At 46.9% G+C, this 19,268-nt stretch overlaps 1 protein-coding gene across 2 annotated transcripts in view; it reads right to left on the bottom strand.

The window, feature by feature from the left end:
• Nucleotides 1-16,941, bottom strand: part of ZNF697 (zinc finger protein 697) — a 29,991-nt gene extending 13,050 nt beyond the window's left edge. The window contains exon 1 of one of the 2 annotated variants that reach the window (XM_053890649.1): nucleotides 16,601-16,941. The gene's annotated coding sequence lies outside the window, so the exon portion shown is untranslated. Of the gene's footprint in view, nucleotides 1-16,191; nucleotides 16,368-16,600 lie in introns of those variants that run through there. The other variant, XM_019458019.2, reaches the window with a different exon arrangement.
• Nucleotides 16,942-19,268: the final 2,327 nt, after the last annotated feature.

Below are 19,268 nucleotides of genomic sequence, written 5' to 3'. Positions count from 1 at the left end.
AAAGGCACATCTGCTGGAGAAGTCCTCCTTACTCAGGGAAATCTGTTCAGGCCTTCAGCTGATTGGATGAGGCCCATCCATATTATGGAGGGCAATCTGCTTTACTCAAAATCTACCCATTTAAAGGTATAAGCCTTCAGGTTTTTGTTTTTTTTTTTTTTTTAATGTTTATTTTATTTTTGAGAGAGAGGTAGAGAGAGTGAGCAGGGGAGGGGCACAGAGAGAATGAGGCACAGAATCTGCAGCAGGTTCCAGGCTCTGAGCTGTCAGCACAGAGCCCGACATGGGGCTTGAACTCACAAACTGTGAGATCATGACCTGAGCCGAAATCAGATGCCTAACTAACTGAGCCACCCAGACACTTGAAATCTACAAATTTAAATGTTAATCTCATCCCAAAATTCTGTCACAGAAACACTCAGAATGTTAGATCAAGTATCTGTGTACCTATTGGTTCAGCCAAGTTGATGCATAAAATTAATCGTAACACACGACAGCTTTAAAAAAAAGTCCACAATAATCCCATTGTAAGTCAAAATTCACCCATTAAAAACATGTTTTTTTTTATAAAAAATCATTCCTATATACAGATAGTTGAACAGGGTCTCTGGGTGTAGGCACCATACAGGACAGCAGGGAGGAATCAAAATTAATCTTAACCGAAGAGCTACACAGACACACATATATGTTTACAGGCACACACTCCCACTGCAGAGAGAGACGCAATTTAATAATCTGTTTCGCTGAAGGACGAGGGAGAAAGCAGACTTAGAAGGCACGGTGGGTGAATGTGGGCTGCGGAAATTAACAAACAGCTTTGTTCTGGAGAGCTGATGCTGGAATCCTGGTTAAGGTTACCTGATGGGGCCAGGTGACTCCAGGAATTCTTCCCCCCCCTCCCCCCCCCCCCCCCCCCCCCCGCAGATGATTCTGTGATCCTATTTCCACTGGAATGAACAGTCCTCAAGAGAATGCAGACAGCGAGAGGGGAGCACTGGGACCAAGGGGTTTGATGTATACATTCAATCACCCCAGTTTCCCACTTACAGATTCAACAGGAAAAACTGCTCTCCCCATTCTCTGCCCAAAATAACTGTTTGGCGTTGCCGATGAAGATGGGCTGGCGTGTTCCAGCCCCATTCGTTTCAGCAGTGGGCAAGTGACACCACTGCATACAATTTGCCAAGGCGTCTTCCAACAGAGAAAGCAAGAAGAAAAATGTAGAGACATCTCCTGATGCTTCAATTTTCCTGCCTAATTAAACTGCAAACTCTAGAGCTGCACAGTCTTCAGCACAGAGTGAGATGTTACATAGGCTGAAAAACATGTTTTTAAAAATCACATACTTGCATGACTCCTATTTCCTTAAAAATAACATTATCAGGGGCGCCTGGGTGGCTCAGTCAGTTGGGCATCCGACTTCGGCTCAGGTCATGATCTCGCGGTTCGTGGGTTCCAGCCCCGCATCAGACTCTGTGCCGACAGCTTGAAGCCTGAAGCCTGGAGCCTGCTTGGGATTCTGTGTCTCCCTCTCTCTCTCTGCCCCTCCCCCACTTGCGCTCTGTTCTCTTTCTCTCAAAAACAAATAAACATTAAAAAAATAAGAATAACATTGTCAGCAAAGCCCAGATCATAGGAACTATGGGAGACATATGATCCAGTTTCTTTACCAACAATGACAAAAATAGCAAGAATGATACGCAAGAAGGAAACCGCCAAGTCAAAAGACTTGAGATGTCTCAACCAACACCAGCGTTCAGACCTTACTTGAATCCCAAGTCAACTAAGGTACAGAAACAAATTATAACACAACTGGGAACTCATGAATGCTGATTACATATTTGATAGTAAGAAACTTACTTGTGGTTTTTTTTTTTTTTAAGGTGTTGGTATTGGGAATAAATTTACAAAGAGCTCTTACAGCTTTAATATATTCATAATGGAGTATTTACAGGTGAAATGGTATGTCTGGAATTTGCTTCACTTGAAATGAAATGTCCAGGATACAGGGGAGTGGGCAGAGATGCAGAAAAAATAAGACGCCCTTTCAGTGATCACAGCTGACTGCTGAAGCAGAGCGTATATGCGGTGTTATCACACTGCTCTACTTACTTTGTGTTTGCCAGGAAAGCTACTAATAAAAAGTTGTAAAATGGAAAACATACGTTTTGTTTCTGAAACGTAAGGCTGATTATATTCATTCAAACGCTGAACCGACTGTAATAAAAAAATCAGTGACTTCCACAAACGGATTAGCCTGCTTTTACGAAATACGCCAAATCGGGACTGATTACGATGCTCAATATTGAATAGAGCCCCTGAGAACTGGGGAGAGAGGCAGTAGGGGAGAGACAAAAGGAACTTAACTTTGATGTTTTGAGCTTTTTTTTTCTTCTTCTTATGATAGAATAGCTGTTCTACACAAAATAGCATCAGAAAACTGTTTCCACTTTCATCACCTATTATATTTCCAAGGAACTCAAAAAACAATCTTGCCATAGCTGGTGCTTATTGTTAGTTCAGCCACTTTACACCCAAGACCAAGGGGAGACAAACCTGACAGGGGACACGGTCCTGACAACTCGGCCAGAGGAATGCTTTATCCCCGGAAAAGCCAAAATGACAAAATGACACGAGCATCCAACAGACTGAGTACATTGGTAACTGGTCGTCCCCAGAACGATCTTCTGAGGGGATGAAAAAGGTCAGGGTGCGTGTCGGTGAAAAGGAAGCTAATACACTCATGACGTATGAAAATGTGATCTCCAGGAGATGAACCCTGGCAGGGACAGAATTACTTTACTAGCCCAAGCTGAGAACTGTTACATTTAGAGAGTGTCCTTCTCGGAGAAATGCCATGCAAATTTACTCACACCGTATCACAGAGAGAGCAGCTAGACAGTATTACGTTCCCACTTCAGGCTGGAAACCAAAAGCTCACAGACATTGTCCGTTTTAGCGAAGGGGACACAGAACTGGTCACAGGACACAGCTGTCATCCAGGAAGTGGTGCATTTGTCTCAACAAGGAGACTGTGGCATCCAAGCTCATTCACTGCTTCAATACCACAGTCCCCAAGCCAGTCGTGAGGCTCAGGGTTTCCTAATGTCCCCTTTACCTTCGGCCCCTAGCATTTCCTGGAGAGAACAGCATCCTCTACAAGCTTGGAAGCAGAATAATGGTATTTTTCTTGGGCGTGGGTTCTTAGCCTGAGAGCCTTTGGAGTCCATGAACTCCCTGCAGTCTTATGTGAATGTGTCTGTAGAAACTTTCTTCTGCTGAGAAGGCCCATGGCTTTCCCTTGGACTCTGAAAGAATTTATGGCAAACAAAACCAAACCCTGTTATAAACCACTACTACGGAGGACCCATAATACATTGCCTATCACAGTGTTTCAGAAGTCCACAGTGGTCTGGGGGAAGAGGTGTAAGAGCCCACTGCACCCCCACATGCCACGGGATGTTTTGGTGGGTTGGTGGAGAAGAGAAGGTGCTGACAGTAGATCCCAAATCAGGCGGCAGCACAGACACAAACGTCAGCTGATGACAGAGCAGAACGAGGCAGCCGGCAAGAGGAGAATCTGCTGGTCTCGTCCAGCACCATTTTACAGAAGCATAAGCCTTGGGACTCAGAAAGTTTAAGTGAATTACCCATGAGTGTACCAGTTAAGGGCAGACACGAGCTTCAATCACTGACATCGCAACTTTTGTTCCAATCCCCCTTCTATTCTACCCCACGCAGCCGACAGTGCTTGGCTGAAACACTCACACTGATGATCTGGGCCTCCCTGGATCTCACTTAGCTCACCTGCTTCTCGCTTCCTAATCACTTGTGTTACACGGCAGGTGCACTAAGAGGGACTTAAGTTGCTCTTCAAGACTCCAACACACTGCCTCTCTGGGATGTAGCTAATTTATACAAGTTTGACCCTGGGTTTATAGCTCCCATCAGCTGCTTACTTGGGCAGTGAGTCAAAGCACATTAATCAAGCCATTACCTACCCAGGACGCAAAATGCTTTGTTAGCTAATCCTCCTTTTCTCCAAGGAAAAAGAACTAAAAATCTGGCCAAAGTCGCCAACTCATTCCTAACAAATCTTCAAAGTGCTCACAGAGTCATCCTGCCTGGAAATAATAACTTGGAAATACCCAGGTGAAAAAAAAGGATTCTAGGAGGAACACAAAACTCCGCAGTATAAGGAATCCTGGCTCACACTTCATGGCGAGTAAAAAAGCGTTCCAGGCACGCTCATCCGACATGACCCATCACCACCAATACAGTTTCTCAGATTCACCCTCCTTCCTCCATCTTCTTGCTCCTGCTGTAATAGCTTGGCATGCTCTGTGTGGGAGACGATGCAGAAACAGACCAACCACAAGCTAAATTTTGCCGAAGAGACAATATCCACAGATGACGAGCCAGTAGCACGATTTTTTTGGCTGAAAATGTCTTTAAAGGATCCCTCCTTTTACTGATGAGGAAAATGAGGACTAGGGAAAATAAGTGGCTTGTTTGAATTCACAAAGGTGGGGAGCTGGTGGTAGAAATGGGACCACCCTCCAGGTTATGGGATTCCTTTCAAGCTCCATGTGCCCTGCAGTGCACTCCCCAGCCGGCTCAGTCGTATTTGCAGGGTGTGCTCTGGCTTTACCGACACAGCACATCACGGATGCTACCTTCCTCCTATTTTTCCTGTTCTCTTCCAGACTCCTGCTAATTGCTTCTTTTCTATTTTGATTTTAATTATTTTTCCCTCAGACAGTGTTCTTCAAACTTATCTTCGTGCGATGCTTAAAAAGGGTCTCTGATTTAACTGTTTTTCTTAGAGAAAACAGACATCTTGTTGGCTAGGAAGAAAGCAATCATTTGAGTTAGCTTTGGGTTAATGGAGTGTTATGGTAAACAGTTAATAATTCCAAGTCCTTGGTACAGCATCTGAAAGAAAAGTCATCATGAGAGAGAGAGAGAGAGAGAGAGAGAGAGAGAGCAGGAGAGGGGCAGAGAGAGGGAGATGCAGAATCCAAAGCAGGCTCCAGGCTCTGAGCTGTCAGCACAGAGCCCGACTCAGGGCTCGAACTCACGGACTGCGAGATCATGACCTGAGCTGAAGTCGGACGCTCAACTGACTGAGCCACCCAGGCGCCCCTCACTCCATTCTAACAAGAATTTTAAAAGATATTTTTCTACCAAATTATGAAACTCTATGAAGGGGCACTTTTTCTTCACATTACTGTTTTTTAAATGCCCCAAACCAACGATCAAACTATATTACATCCCCTTCTGCAGTGCCTCCTGGGAAAAGGAGGGGTCCGTGCCAGTGAGACCTGATAAAGTGCTTCATCACCACACACATCAGTTCCCCAGGGAACCACAGGCTTCCCAGGTGTGAGCCATCCCAGCAGATAGTATTAATAGCTAACATTTAGAGATTTAGGCTTACATCAGTACCAGCTATAATTTCTGAGCTTCCAAATCCAGTGGTCTCTTCTCCTATGATCTTGCCATTGTGCAAATTAATAAAAGGAAACCTCACTAACGTGGAGTCTGGATGGTAGAAGGAGAGGCTAAGAGAAACGGCCTTTACTACTCAAGTCAATTAAAGCAAGAACCTCCAATCACAGACCCCAATAGGAAAAGATGTACATTACATCTCCTGCAAGAAATCAACTACCCTGCAATTCAGCCAATGGGAAGGTCAGCAGCCCAGACTTGGGCTTGTCTCCACTGGACTTGCATTAAAAACAACCTCTTTCCACTTCCTCCTTCTTCTCCATAAAATAACGTTCCTCTCCTTTGCTTGCTGGGCACGCCTATGCTTTTGCCAAAGCTTGCATGTCTCAAGTTACAGTTCTGTTTTTCCCAAATAAACCCATTTTACTGGTAAAGTAACTGACCTTTATGTTTAAGGTTAACACCATCAACACCGCAAAGTGCTTGTATATGTAACAGGGATTCAGTAAATGACTGCAGAAATCCTGCTGAGACACGTCCCATGGAAATTATCTCCTTCCTGAGTTTCATATTACACTGTCCCAGTCCTCCTGAGCACTTACCACCTTGGCTTCTCTTTATTTTTTAAATTTTTTTAAGTTTATTTATTTTGAGAGAGAGAGCAGGGGAGGGGCAGAGAAAGGGAGAGAAGGATCGCAAGCAGGCTCTGGCTGTCAGTGCAGAGCCCAACCCTGGACTCTATCTCACCAACCATAAGATCAAGCAGGACCTGAGCTGAGGTCAAGAGTCGGGCGCTTAACCGACTGAGCCACCCAGGTGCCCCACCTTGTCTCCTCTTCTGAACCCCTCAAACAAGTCAGCCTTCAAGGTTCTTGTCTACACTTTCTTCTCTCTCACCTCTCAATCATCTAGCCCCTTTCCCTAATTTTAGAGAAACACCTCTGCCCAGAGACCTCAGTATTTGAACCTCTTACCCCAACCCCTGATGTGCACTCCAGATCCACGTTTCTAATGATGCACCAAGCATCACACCGAGGAGCATTAATACCACTGCCCTGAACATCACACGGGACACAGGACAGGAGGCATCAACAGACCTGGTTTCAAACGGCGGTTTGCCTCTTACATAGTGTATCCCCCAGGACAGTTACTTACCTCCTTGAGACAGAGTTTCCTTGTCTTTGCAATGAGAAAAACAAGTGACCTTGAAAGGCTGTTGTGAAGACTAAATGAATTTCCACCAAAAAACAGTAGCTCTTCTCCCAAATCTTTGTTACAAATCAGTTCCTCACAGTACCGATTTCTGTCCATGCCTCTCTGTTCTTACTCATCAGGCTCAAAACCCTGGAGTCTGACCCTTCCTCACCCCTTTCAGTCAAATCAGTTTCGGAGCCCTTCCTTTTATTTCTTTCCTCTTTTTTTTTCTGTGGCCGAGATCACTGCAATAGACACTCTTACCGGTTACACGCACCTACATACCACCTGCTGGATTGATCTTAAAACATAGTTACCACTCCATTTGGAGCTCAGAACCCTGACAGACTCTGCCATAGTCTTCAGAGAAGCATAAACTCCGTCTTCAACAATGTAGCCTAAGATTCTCTTACCCCTCCCTGACCTCTAATCGGCTAACCCCAGGCAAAACCCTGATGCTTTAAGCCTCCCAGAAGGCACCCTGTGTTTTTCCTCTCTTGCCATGCTATTCCTCAAGAAACAGCATGATGCATTTCCTGGTAGGAAGTAATAAAAGCTCAGATGCTGGAGCCACGCCACCTGTATGAATCCAGCCTCTAGCTCTAGAACCTTAAACAAGTTGCTCTATCTCTTGGAGCCTTGGCTTCATCATCTACAAAATGGGTACAATAAGTATATGTACCCTATAGGATTACTGTTAAATGCTCAGAGAGAATTACTATTGTTTCACTTTGTATGACTCTTTAAGGTACTTTTCCTTATCTTCTTCTGTCTCTTGTTAGTTTTTAAAATACTGTCGGTTTTAAAATTACAATAATTTGTATCGTATTCGTTTTCTCTCCCTCCCTACCAGCTCCCGACTGCCAGCTCCTACAGGGAACACGTTGATTTACTCACTTTGATTATCCATGCCCCCCCCCCCCGCAATAATGAGCCCTCAAATTATTTCTTAAAATGCATAAAATTAGGTGTCCTTATTTCTCTCCCTCAGTCCCAAAAGGAAGGACTAACAAGACCAGGAAATCTAGCGATGTGGCCAAGATCACATCAGGTAAGGCAGAGCCATGGAAACTACCTAGCTCTCCGAACAGGATCCAATAACCTGTCAGCACCAAGAGCCAAGCCTGCTTAATTATCCTGCTAAATAAGTAGACATGATAGAAAGTGGCGATTAGCTTCAGAAGTTAGAATGTTCTAGAAAAAGAACCCTCATCCCTTGGCCAAATGCCAGCACCCTTGTTTGCATCCGATTGTCCTGTCGGAGTCCTCCCCTCCACTCTAAGCTTTTAACACTCAGTTCAGCTCTGCAAAGGACAGAGGTGGCACACAGCTGTGTCTGTGTTTGTGGTGGGAAATGCTACTAGACTCTTGCCAATGTGACGGGACAGCTGCTTCTCTGCTCACCCCTGGAGGAAAAGCAGGACCAGAATGAACAGAAGTTAAATGATGAATGAAAAAGACTAACAATCATCCGTTAGAAGTTGCTTGGTTGGGGAGGGGGTCAGCGGGGAGGCACATCAGGAAACACAATCAAATACGGGGGAAAACGTCTATTTAACATTGTAAGTGTCTGTTCAGACCAAAGCTTCTTCTGTGGCCGTTTGCAGGGGGTTTGTGTTTTTTCATTTTCTACTATAGTTTTGTTATCTCTCACCTGCATACAATCATCAGCCTAGAAACCCCTTTTCCTCAAGAGTCCAGAATTAAGCTATGGACAAACAGAGGCTCTTCAAGAAGTGTGTAAAAAGGTCCATGCTCTACAGGAAGTAGGTGACCAGAAATATTTACCAAACTACCAGTTTGATCAATACATACAAGTACCTAGTTGGGAGCAGGGAAGAAATAAAGGGAGTTCTTATAGCAACTGCTTCTGAGCTGGTCCAGGCTGAGGTCACAGTCTAGTAAAATTCAACTGACATTCACCTTATTTAAAAAAAAAAAAAAAAAAAGAAGTGAGGGAACATTTCTGCAGGTTTATTTTACATGAGATTTCTCACTTCTGGGGTAAGCTGGGTTTGCATTAAAATAGATATGGCACACGTACACTCACCAAAAGGAGAAAAACAAGAAAAGTTCATGTATATAAAAATATATCAAGAGAATGAGAAGGCAAGCCACAGACTGGGAGCAAATATTTGCAAAAGACACATCACATATAGGCCTGTTATCCAAAATACACAAAGAACCCTTAAAACTTAACAACAAGAAAATGAACTACTTGATTTAAAAATGGGCAACAGGGGCACCTGGGTGGCTCAGTCCATTAAATGTCCAACTTCAGCTCAGGTCATGATCTTGCGATTCCTGAGTTCGAGCCTCGCATTGGGGTTGGCGCTGACAATACAGAGCCTGCTTGGGATTCTCTCTCTCTCTCTCTCTCTCTCTCTCTCTCTCTCTGTTCCTCCCCCATTTGAGCTTTCTCTCTCAAAATAAATAAAAACTTTTTAAAAATTCTTTTAAAAAATTTAAAGTAAGTAAAATAAAAATGGGCAACAGTTCTAAACAGACACCTCACCAAAGATCTACAGATGGCAAGTAAGCCTATGAAAAGGTGTTCAACATGATACGTCACCAGGGATCTACAGTTTAAAACAACACACTACTACACATTTATTAGAATGGCAAAAAATTCAGAACACTGACAACATCAAACACTGGTGATGATGCAGAGGAACAAGAACTCTCTCTTAGCGCTGATAAGAATGCAAAATGGTACAGCCACTTGGGAAGAGAGATGGGCAGCTTTTTATAAAACTGAGCCTTTCATACCACACAATCCGACATTCTCACTCCTTGGTGTTTATGCAAATGAGTTGAAAACTTAACATCCACACATAAAACCCTGCATATGGAGGTTTACAGCAGCTTTAATCATAATCACCAAAACTTGGAAACAACCAAGGTGTCCTTCAACAGATGGATAAACTGTGGCACGTCCAGAAAACAGAATATTATTCAGAGGTAATAAGAAATGAGCTATCAAGTCATGAAAAGCCATGGGGGGAACTAAGTGCCCATTACTAAGTGAAAGAAGTCAATCTGAAAAGGCTACATACCGTATGACTCCAACTATATGACATTCTTGAAAAGGCGAACTATGGAGATGGTAAAAAGATCAGTGTTTGCCAGGAGTTAGAGGGGAGAAAGGGATGAACAGGCAGATACAGAGGACGTTCTAGGGCAGTGAAACTATTCAGCATGATGTTAAAACGGTGGATACATATCATTACACATTTGCCAAAACTCCTGGAATGTACAACACCAAGAGCAAATGCTAACGTGTACTGTGGACTTTGGGTGATAATGATGTGTCAATACAGGTTCATGGATTTTTAACAAACATACTGCTCTGGTATGCGATGCTGATAATGGGGAGGCTGTGCATATGTAGGGGCAGGAGGCCACTCTGGAACTCTCTACCTTGTGCCCAACCTTGCTGTGAACATAAAACCACTCTAAAAAATAAAGGCCATCTTGTAAAAAAACAATCTATATTTCCTCTGCTTATATAACATTTAAGCATGGACGCTTTGCCACATCACACGGTAGGAAATTGGCAATGCCATCATATTAGGAAAGAATCAAAATGAAATACTTTAAAAGATAACACATCCATTCACTCAACAAATTGTTACTGAACACTTACCATGTGCTACCCATTATACTGGGTTCTGCTTTGTGGAGGTTACGTTCTAATGAAATAATCACTGCTTTCAAAACCACCTACTACTACCAGAAATTATTGTCAATACCTGCCTGAGAGATTATTTTAAAAAGAGAAAAAAGGGGCGCCTGGGTAGCTCAGTCAGTTAAACGCCCAACTGTTGACTTGAACTGAGGTCATGATCTCATGGTACGTGAGTTTGAGCCCCGCATCAGGCTCTGCACTGACAGTGTGGAGCCTGCTTGGGATTCTCTGGCTCCCTCTTTCTCTGCTTGCTCTCTCTCTCTCTCAAAATAAATTAAAAAAAATTAAAAAGACTAGAAAAAAAGAGTGATTCTTTGAAATACACAAAGGTTCCTAGGTGTTGGGTGGGGTGGGGGCAGGCGGGAGGGTGGGGGTGGGGGGGTCAACAACTGGAAATGTGTTCTTCCAATAGTGCTTTGCCTTAGTGTTGTCAAGCACCAAAGATATGCTAACCACATGAATGTGCACAGCACTGAGATAAAAGTGACACATTTCTGATTAATAAAAACCAGAAAGAATGGTTCCTGTTTTCTAACTCATGGTAAGATTCTAATAAAGTTCTCAGGAGACAATATATACCTAAAATGCCTTTCTGAAACAGGTAGGATCTTTCCCCCTAACTACACGTAGTTTAGCAAATTACAGCACGTACAGGATGCATACTTGACCCTTTGCAGGAAGGGAAACTTGAAGACTCACATGTGGTCCAGCCACACACCTCGCTGGAAAACTTGCTGGCCTACAGATGCGCAGTGAGTGACTGCCGAACGAAGGCAGGCATCCCAAGAACTATACTAGTTGCCTTAAAATGATTCATGTGCTTAAAACCACCCCACAGCACACTGTGTTTATACCCAGGCTTCCAAAGTGCTGCGCAGCCTTGAGGTCAGGGAAAAAGGAGGCACAGTGGGTCTCAGGGATGAATGCGATCTTGTGGTGAGTAAAAGCTTTTTCCACCCGAAGAGGAGAGGCCGCTGATCTTTTTTACCATCCCCATCAATACAGGATGCAATAAAGTCCAAATCCATACCCCACACAAGTGATGCTGCTCTCAGAGGTAAAAACAAACAAACGCTCTTCCTTCCTCACCCCCGCCTTACCTTCCCCGGCCCAAACATATCTGTAGGAGCAGGGAAACTTCTGATTTTCTCAGATGTGCAATAAAAAGGCCCTTCCTATAAGATTACGGGAGAAGGCTGGCATGACATCAAGGGGGGAGGTACTGAAGCAATGGCCCTGCCCATGCTACCCCATTATCCATAAAACACCATAATCATTTATCAGTGATGTCAGTCAAGCTCATGAAACTCAGCAATACAGGGGTCGGCTCTGGCATATTTCCAGAAGGTGTTTATTTCTTGCGGCAGTCACGTGAAAGGGATGAAAATTAACCAAGAACATGATCCCAGTGACCTCTCTTCCAAACTGTCAACATGCAAATAATGTTTCATGCCTACATTTTTGCATTTTCAGTCATTACCAATTTACAGTCGACTCAGCTCAGTTCCTGAAGGGCCACCCCACGCTGGGTTGTGTTCTGGACACATGGTTCCACCATGCGCAGGGAATACGCAAATATTCCCTCCACTGTGGGGCTTATTCAGGTTTGCTTTCATTAGGAAGACGCTGACCTTCAGGTATTTCAGACAATGCAGAAAATTAGAGGAGAGGCTGAGTGTAACCTGGAGTGTCAAGAAAGGCTGCTTGGAAGGGGTAAGACTTGGCCCGGAGGGAGGAATAGAAAGAATTCAGATAGGCTGGGAGAGAGGGGAAAAGGATTCGAGGCACAGTTCTGTGCTACAGGGTCTTATTACGGATTCTGAACCTGAGCTTTCCAGCTGATGGCCCTGGGAGTTTAAGGGCATAAGAATAATGAATTTATGAAAAACCAGTACCTCTCAGAATGAGATCCACTAGCACGAACTTAAAACCCAGTGTTGCTGGCAGGAAATTTGGGAAGTGAAGGAAGAAGGAAGAGAGATCTGGCAGTTTTCTCCGAGAGTGAGGAAAGATCCACCCTTTCTGACCAGGGTTGGGAGTCAGAGAGCCAAATTCCAGTCTACCTCCAGATCGGAATCTGGGACTTGAAGCAAGTTACTTTAACTTCCCTCTGAGCTCCCATTTCCTCCGTTTTTGAATGGAGATCATAATAGGTAAGTCATCAGATGGAGGCAATGCACGGAAATTATCTAGTGCGATAGTTGCTACACAGGTGTTCGATAACTGTAACTGTTGCTGTGATCAAGGGAAAAGCAAGCATGAAAAGCTGTCCGGTTAGAGCTAAGTGAGGGGCGACAAAATTGCAGTGTCTTGGAGGAAAATCTGAGAGTCTGATCTGCCTTGTACTTGTATATACTACGTTTTAATCCTGGCAGACGGCTTGGGCTGTAAAAATCAAAGCAACATGGGGCGCCTGGGTGGCTCAGTGGGTTAAGCGTCCGACTTCGGTTCAGGTCATGATCTTGCGGTTTGTAGGTTCAAACCCTGTGTCAGGTTCTGTGACAGCTCAGAGCCTGGAGCCTGCTTCAGTTTCTGTGTCTCCCTCTTTCTCTGCTCCTCCCCCACTCACACTCTGTCTCTCTCTCTCTCTCAAAAATAAACATTAAAAAGTTAGAAAAAAAAAATCAAAGCAACATGACAGACGTCAGTGGCTTCACTCCAAACAGCAGGAGAGCCTCTGCGGTGCTGCTTTCTAGAAAGCACATCTCACCCTCACAAAATTGAGGGGGAACAGTTACCTCCTTCCGTCCAGGAGCCAGCCAGAAAGTCACTGATTATTCACCTGGGATTAATCCATTCTGCACCCTGTCTATAAGAGTCTGAAAACGTAGGCTGGCAAAGAACCTACTCAACAAACTTCTAATGAATGTCTTTGTACTAGACTTGGTGATAGATCCTTCTAGGGCCTTTTAATCCAGGAGCAAAAGGAAAAGTTCCAGACTATTATGCACCAGATGCTTTAGGTTCACAATTGCAATGAATCCTCACAGGTCTATGGGAAAGGCTTCATCCCCTTTTTTGTAGAAAAGAGATAAATTAAGACATATGCATTCTTGGGACCCCTAGGTGGCTCAGCCGGTTAAGCGACTGGCTCTTGATTTCAGCTCAGGTCATGATCTCCTGGTTCTGAGTTCGAGTCCCAAAGTGGACTCTGCAGAGCCTGCTTCAGATGCTCTGTCTCCCTCTTTCTGTTTCTCCCCCCCCCCCCACTTTCTCCCTCTTTCTCTCAAATACATAGATGTTTAAAACAAAGACATATGCATTCTTTCACTCACTCCTCATTTACTCATGCTTTTCAAATAAACACCTGTTTTGCACTGCTAGGTAAAGCACAGGGTAGAGTGACCACTGCCCTCAAGGGGGTTACAGTTTGATGGGGAGAAATATGAACATCCAGCTATCTCAAGACAGACCAGAGGTGTGAGTCATCCAAAAGATACAAAGTACCACGGGGATGAGATGAATTCTGACTGGGAAGTCTGGGAAGACTTCCAGAAGGGTGCTCCATCAGTTGGGCTAGGATTTGCAGAAAATAATCAGAGGCAGTGCCGGGATGCCTAACAAGCATGGAGTTGAACCTGGTGGAGACACACTGGTGGAAGGGTATCTGTGGCATCTGGGAACGGGCACTGTTTGCTGCAAGAATGGGTAGGTAATTTGGGGTGCTCTGGATCCAATGGAGGATCAAGGTGAGTGTGAAGGGTTTTGAATGCCAAACTAAGGACATACCTTTATTGATCACATTACCACTACATAGTATGTGGTGCTAAGAAACCTGATAAGGGGGGTTTAAAAAAAAAAAAGGCAAAAAAGAAGGAAAAGAAGCAGCATCTTAGATACAAAGAAAAGCCCACAAAGGCGCCAGGGTGGCTCAGTCGGTTAAGCCTCGGACTCTTAGCTCAGGTCTTGATCTCAGGGTTGTGAGTTCAAGCCGGGCACTGGGCTCCACACTGGGTGTGAAGCCTATGTTTGGGGAAAAAAAAAAAAAAAAAGCCCACATAACACTGGCATAGCTTCAGGCTCCAGACCTCTTAAATGGCACTGCAGTTTTGTGAGGGGTTTTTTCCCCACTCTACATGAGCTAGGAGTATCTTTGTCTTAATTTATCATCTTTATACTCAACTTTTACCCTTCCTCCTTCCCTTAAATGGATGCTAGAAATTAGGCAAACATGTAGATTTTGAGGAAATCCAAAGCTTTCTGGGGGGAGGGAGAGGAAATGTGGTGCAACTTTATCAGCCTTAGTCACACAGCCTCCAGTGAGGTCAGCCTTCCCGCCCCACTGCAGCTGCATCAGCCGCTTTGCCTCAGCCTGATTTGTCTCCATTCCCCTCCTCAATCCCAGTGGTTTTTGAAGGCCATCAACGTTTTACTTTGTGCGTAAGGCAAAGGGTGGCCTGGCTTCCCATTTATGACTTTGGTTCACTCTTGGCGCCACCTTATTCTGCTGGGGGCCAGGCTGAACTTCTGACATCAATTCTCCGCCAACAACACCTCTACCGCCAACACACACATACATGTGCACATGCACACATACACACACACACACACACACTGCCAAAATGTTCCCACTCGAGATCGTCTTCCAAACGAACACACCTTTCCGCTTTATCGGAAACATACCTTTCCGCTTTATCCGCCATCCCCATGCCCTCAGCCTGGACAACTGGGTTTTTCCCAGCTCCATTCTTCCCTTCAGATGCTTCACCTCTCCTACAGACACCAGCGTGAAGAGTCTGTTCCCCCTACAAACCCTCTATAAACAGGGCTGCGCTCTGTGCCTCCACACATCTTTCTCACCAGGAGACTTGGCTGCTCCTGTCTCACCACCAAGTGGCATTTTTACAGGTTCATTTGGCTCTTAAAATACATTCCACGTTAACTAATATCCATATGTTGGTTTGTTAAGAGAGGAGGGAACCATTTGGATACAGAATTTACAAAAAAAAAAAAAAAAAAGACGGGAAGGGGGAAAAGGAGAAACCGAGGTCCCTTAGGCAAGTGAGCTCCGATACAGCAGTAGCACTTGGGCCGCGTTCAAAGTTGCCCACCTCATCCATCACTATGGATGGATGACTATTAACTTGCTCCCCGAAGACTATTAACTTGCTAGCCACCATTCAACCGCCTTCACCACACCCGCAGTCCCCCGGGGACGAGGATAACGCCAGAGGGGATGCAGCGTACCCGCGTCACCCCACAGGTAAAGGACGCATAGGCCCGCTATAAAAGCAGGGAGGCACACACGACCAAATTGAATCCAGCCCGGCGCTCTTGTAGTAAGGGGTGGGTGATTCATTACTGGGGGGGAGGGGGACAGTTAGGAAAAAGGACAATCGTGGAAAGTCCCAGAGGAAGTGGTAACCCGATTCTGGAAGCCTGGCCGTAATGTGCACTGGCCGTTAGGTACACCCAGCGCCCCCTCCACCTCCTACTCGCCCGGTCCTCCCAACACGCGCCTCACCCCATGCCTCCACTCACACCATTATCCTCGGGTGAGCGCGTCAGCTTCGCCCGGCTACCCGCCCACGGGCACACATGGACATCGGGGGTTGGGAAGCCCACCGGAGCTAAACGGCGACCCTCCGGGACGGCGAGCTGCTGCCCATCTCCCCACCCACTCATCCTTATTGTGCCATCTGCCCAGTCTGATGGCAGCCCAAGCCGCTGATGGGAGTCGGCTGATGGGAGAGGGAAGAGGAGGAACGCGTTTCGCAAGGACCCAAGATGACCCGCTGCCCCTCCTTGGAGTGCCCCACCCCCACTCCTCCGGCCTCGAGTGGGGCTGGGGGCGCAGACAGACAAGGGGAGGGAAGCACACTCGGTCCCTGTCCGCAGCTGCACACAAAGCCCTTCACCTTCTCCTTGCCTTCCAAGCTCCTCCCCGGGTTTCGTTTTTCCGAGGGTCTCGGATGCCCCCTTCGGTGGTCGGCGGGACGGTCCCACCAGCTCTCGCAGCGCTGCCTCCTCCCTCGCGTCTCGGCCGCCTCCTCCCCGCCCCTCGCCACAGATCCCGGAGCGAGCTCAGCTTGGGCTCGGGGGGGGGGGGGGGGGGGCGGGGGGCAGAGCCTCCCCCCACCCCGCCACGCGCGCGGGGCCTCTGCGCCCCGGGGGAGCGGACAGCGGTCCGGTGCGCGCGGCACAACTTCGCCCAGCCGCTCCGCCACCCGCTCACCGGCGCACAGCCCATCCCCGCGGCGACCGGCTCGGGTCCCGGTCAGCCCCATCCCCAGGCGGCCGTGAGCCCAGCCGCGGCCACGCTCCTACCTGCGCGGCGAGGAGCGAGGGCAGCGCGCGCCCCGGCCGGAGCCCCGCGCGCGGCGCGTCTGCCCTTGTGCTGCGGCGGCGGCGGCCGCGGGCTTGGCTGGCAGACTGGCCGCCAGCCCGGCTGACTCCTCACTGGGGCTTCCTGTAGGGCTGGACAAAGGACATTTCCTGGGAGGAGCAGGGGAATGTTCCCAGCATGCCTCGATTTGTAGTTCCCGGGGACTTCCTGCCACCACGGCGGCGGGCGCCCGGGAGGCTGCCCCGGCGGGAGGGGGACCCGGCACGCGAGCGCCGGCGCTCGCTCCTTCCCGCGGCGCTCCGGGACAGGGAGCGGCGGGGCCGTCGCTCCCTGAGCCCCGCCCCGCCCTGCGCCCCGCGCCCCGCCCCGCCCGACCCCGCGGGGCGCCCGTCCGCGCGCCCCGGTCCGCGCTCGCCGCCAAGGCTGCGGTCCCCTAAGCCGTGGTCCGCCGCCTAGCCGTCGCGGTACACGCGGAGCGCTCTGCGGCTGGAGCGGCCTTTTCTTCGGAAAGGAGGAAGTTTCGGGTGGGTTCGCTGCGGATTGACTTGTGTTTGCAACAGATTTTCTTTTTCCTTTTCCTTGTGTCTTTTAAACCGCTGGAATCCTGCTGGGAGCGGATTAAAAGAATTTGACTGCTCACCAGGAATGCAGGTTCCTTAAGATCTTGGCGCTTCATCCCTCGGACCGTGAGAGCTGATTGTTTCCAGATCCTGACCCGGTGACTTTGCTCCCTCCGACGTTGGCGTTGTCCCGGGCATCTTTTCAAGAAAAGTAATTAAGTTAAGCGATTGAAAACAAATTATGTGAATTAGCCCCAAGACAAGTAAAAACCCCGTGTGCTGCTGGAATTTCTACTCGTTCACCTTTAGGAGTCAGTATCCTGGGTCCTACAAACAGACGCAGTGCCCACTATGGCCGTCTGTGGAGGGGGCTTCGGGACGGAGAACTCCACTTGCAGCCTATCCAGAGTCTACAACATCCTCCACAAAGTCCTGTCTAGTTCTGGAACTGTATATCCGGGACCTCGTGGGAAAAATCAAGGAAGGGCCACTTGGAGACTGAATGATGAAAAGTTGTGTTCTCTCTTCAGGGGAGTGAGAAGCATGGGATGAACCGAGCTAGGAAAGGAAGAGTTCTAGCATGCTCTGAAGTGTGTTTGAAAGGTAATCAGAAGGTCATAATCACCCTGTGTATCCACTTGGCCTTTCACATTTCAAATGCACACGAATTACAACAACTGCACCGGGGTCTCCGTGTACTTTAAGAAAAGTGCATTCACGGGGCGCCTGGGTGGCTCGGTCGGTTAAGCGTCCGACTTTGGCTCAGGTCATGATCTCCCGGTTCGTGAGTTCGAGCCCCGCGTCAGGCTCTGTGCTGACAGCTCAGAGCCTGGAGCCTGTTTCAGATTCTGTGTCTCCCTCTCTCTGACCCTCCCCCGTTCATGCTCTGTCTCTTTCTGTCTCAAAAATAAATAAACGTTAAAAAAATTTTTTTTTAATAAAAATAAAAAAAGAAAAGTGCATTCACTTTTCTTTTCTGCTGTCGTTCTCTTTCTCTCGGAACACTTGACCACAGGGATAACATGGGCTGAATCCATTTCAGGTGTAGAAATTGTGACAAGTGTGCAGATAGGATCACGTACCTCCCCAAGCTTCCTGCTGCATTCACTGCAATCCTCGCATTTGCCAGACCCTATAAATTACAGCTTCCTAAAGGTTTGCAATCTGGTAACATCCCCCTGAAATTGCCCCCTCCACTACCACCAAGGGGAAAAACAGATAATTGATCATCATTTGGCAAATCCAGCGACCCCTCGTAGTGTTCAACTTGAAAAGATGAAACTTCCCTGTGGCATTTAACGTTGCCTGCTACGCCCTCGGTGAAGCTATTTTCTGCCTTCCTTCTAATATAGCACACTCTCCTCATTCTCCTCCTACATTTCTAAGTTAGCTCAAGATCCCTAAAATTTCGCTCCTCTCCATCCCATATCAAACCTGCCCTTCTCTTTTGTTGCCAACCCAGGTTAATTAGTTGCTTCAAAAGAGATCTGTGTAATGCTCCCTACATGCTAGTCACCATACCTACAATAGACGTATGTTAACATTCAGCCGTAAGATATTGACTAACTGCAAACTCTGTCTTAACTCTCGGGAAGTTCATACTCAAGTTGACATCACACAGACAATTACCATCTAGTATTCTAGTGCTATGACAAAGCCATAACACCGAGGTTTTGTTCTTAGAGAGTGGTGCTCTTTCCATAAACTCTTTTGTTCCAGCAAGATCAGGAGTGGGACAGCAGTGGCCAGAGGAGGGAACAAGAGAGGCCAGGAAATGCAAATAGTACCTAGGGACTCTCAGTGTGTGAAATCTGGTTATAAAGAAGTGGTAGCTGGGAAGGGAGAAGGGTCTAAGGGGAAGGCAGTTTCTGTTTGTGGGCTTTGTATTTGTTTAGTTTTTAAGATGACAGCTCCTTGGGGATGTTTAAATGCTGATGGGAAAGGACTAGGAGAGAGGCAGAGGGTGAAGACAGGAGGGAGAAAGGATAAGAGATCAGGCATTCAACAAATACTTGCTGAATTAACTAATTCCTGTTACATATCATTGCTGAAGATGTTGAGATGGAAATTAATAAATTGCACATTCCCA

Source organism: Panthera pardus, unplaced genomic scaffold (assembly GCF_024362965.1).
Source record: "Panthera pardus isolate Hobbes unplaced genomic scaffold, ASM2436296v1 HiC_scaffold_11, whole genome shotgun sequence".
Lineage (NCBI taxonomy): Eukaryota > Metazoa > Chordata > Mammalia > Carnivora > Felidae > Panthera > Panthera pardus.
The sequence above is the reverse complement of the archived record's forward strand: the minus strand, read 5'-3'. Positions and strand labels throughout refer to the sequence as shown.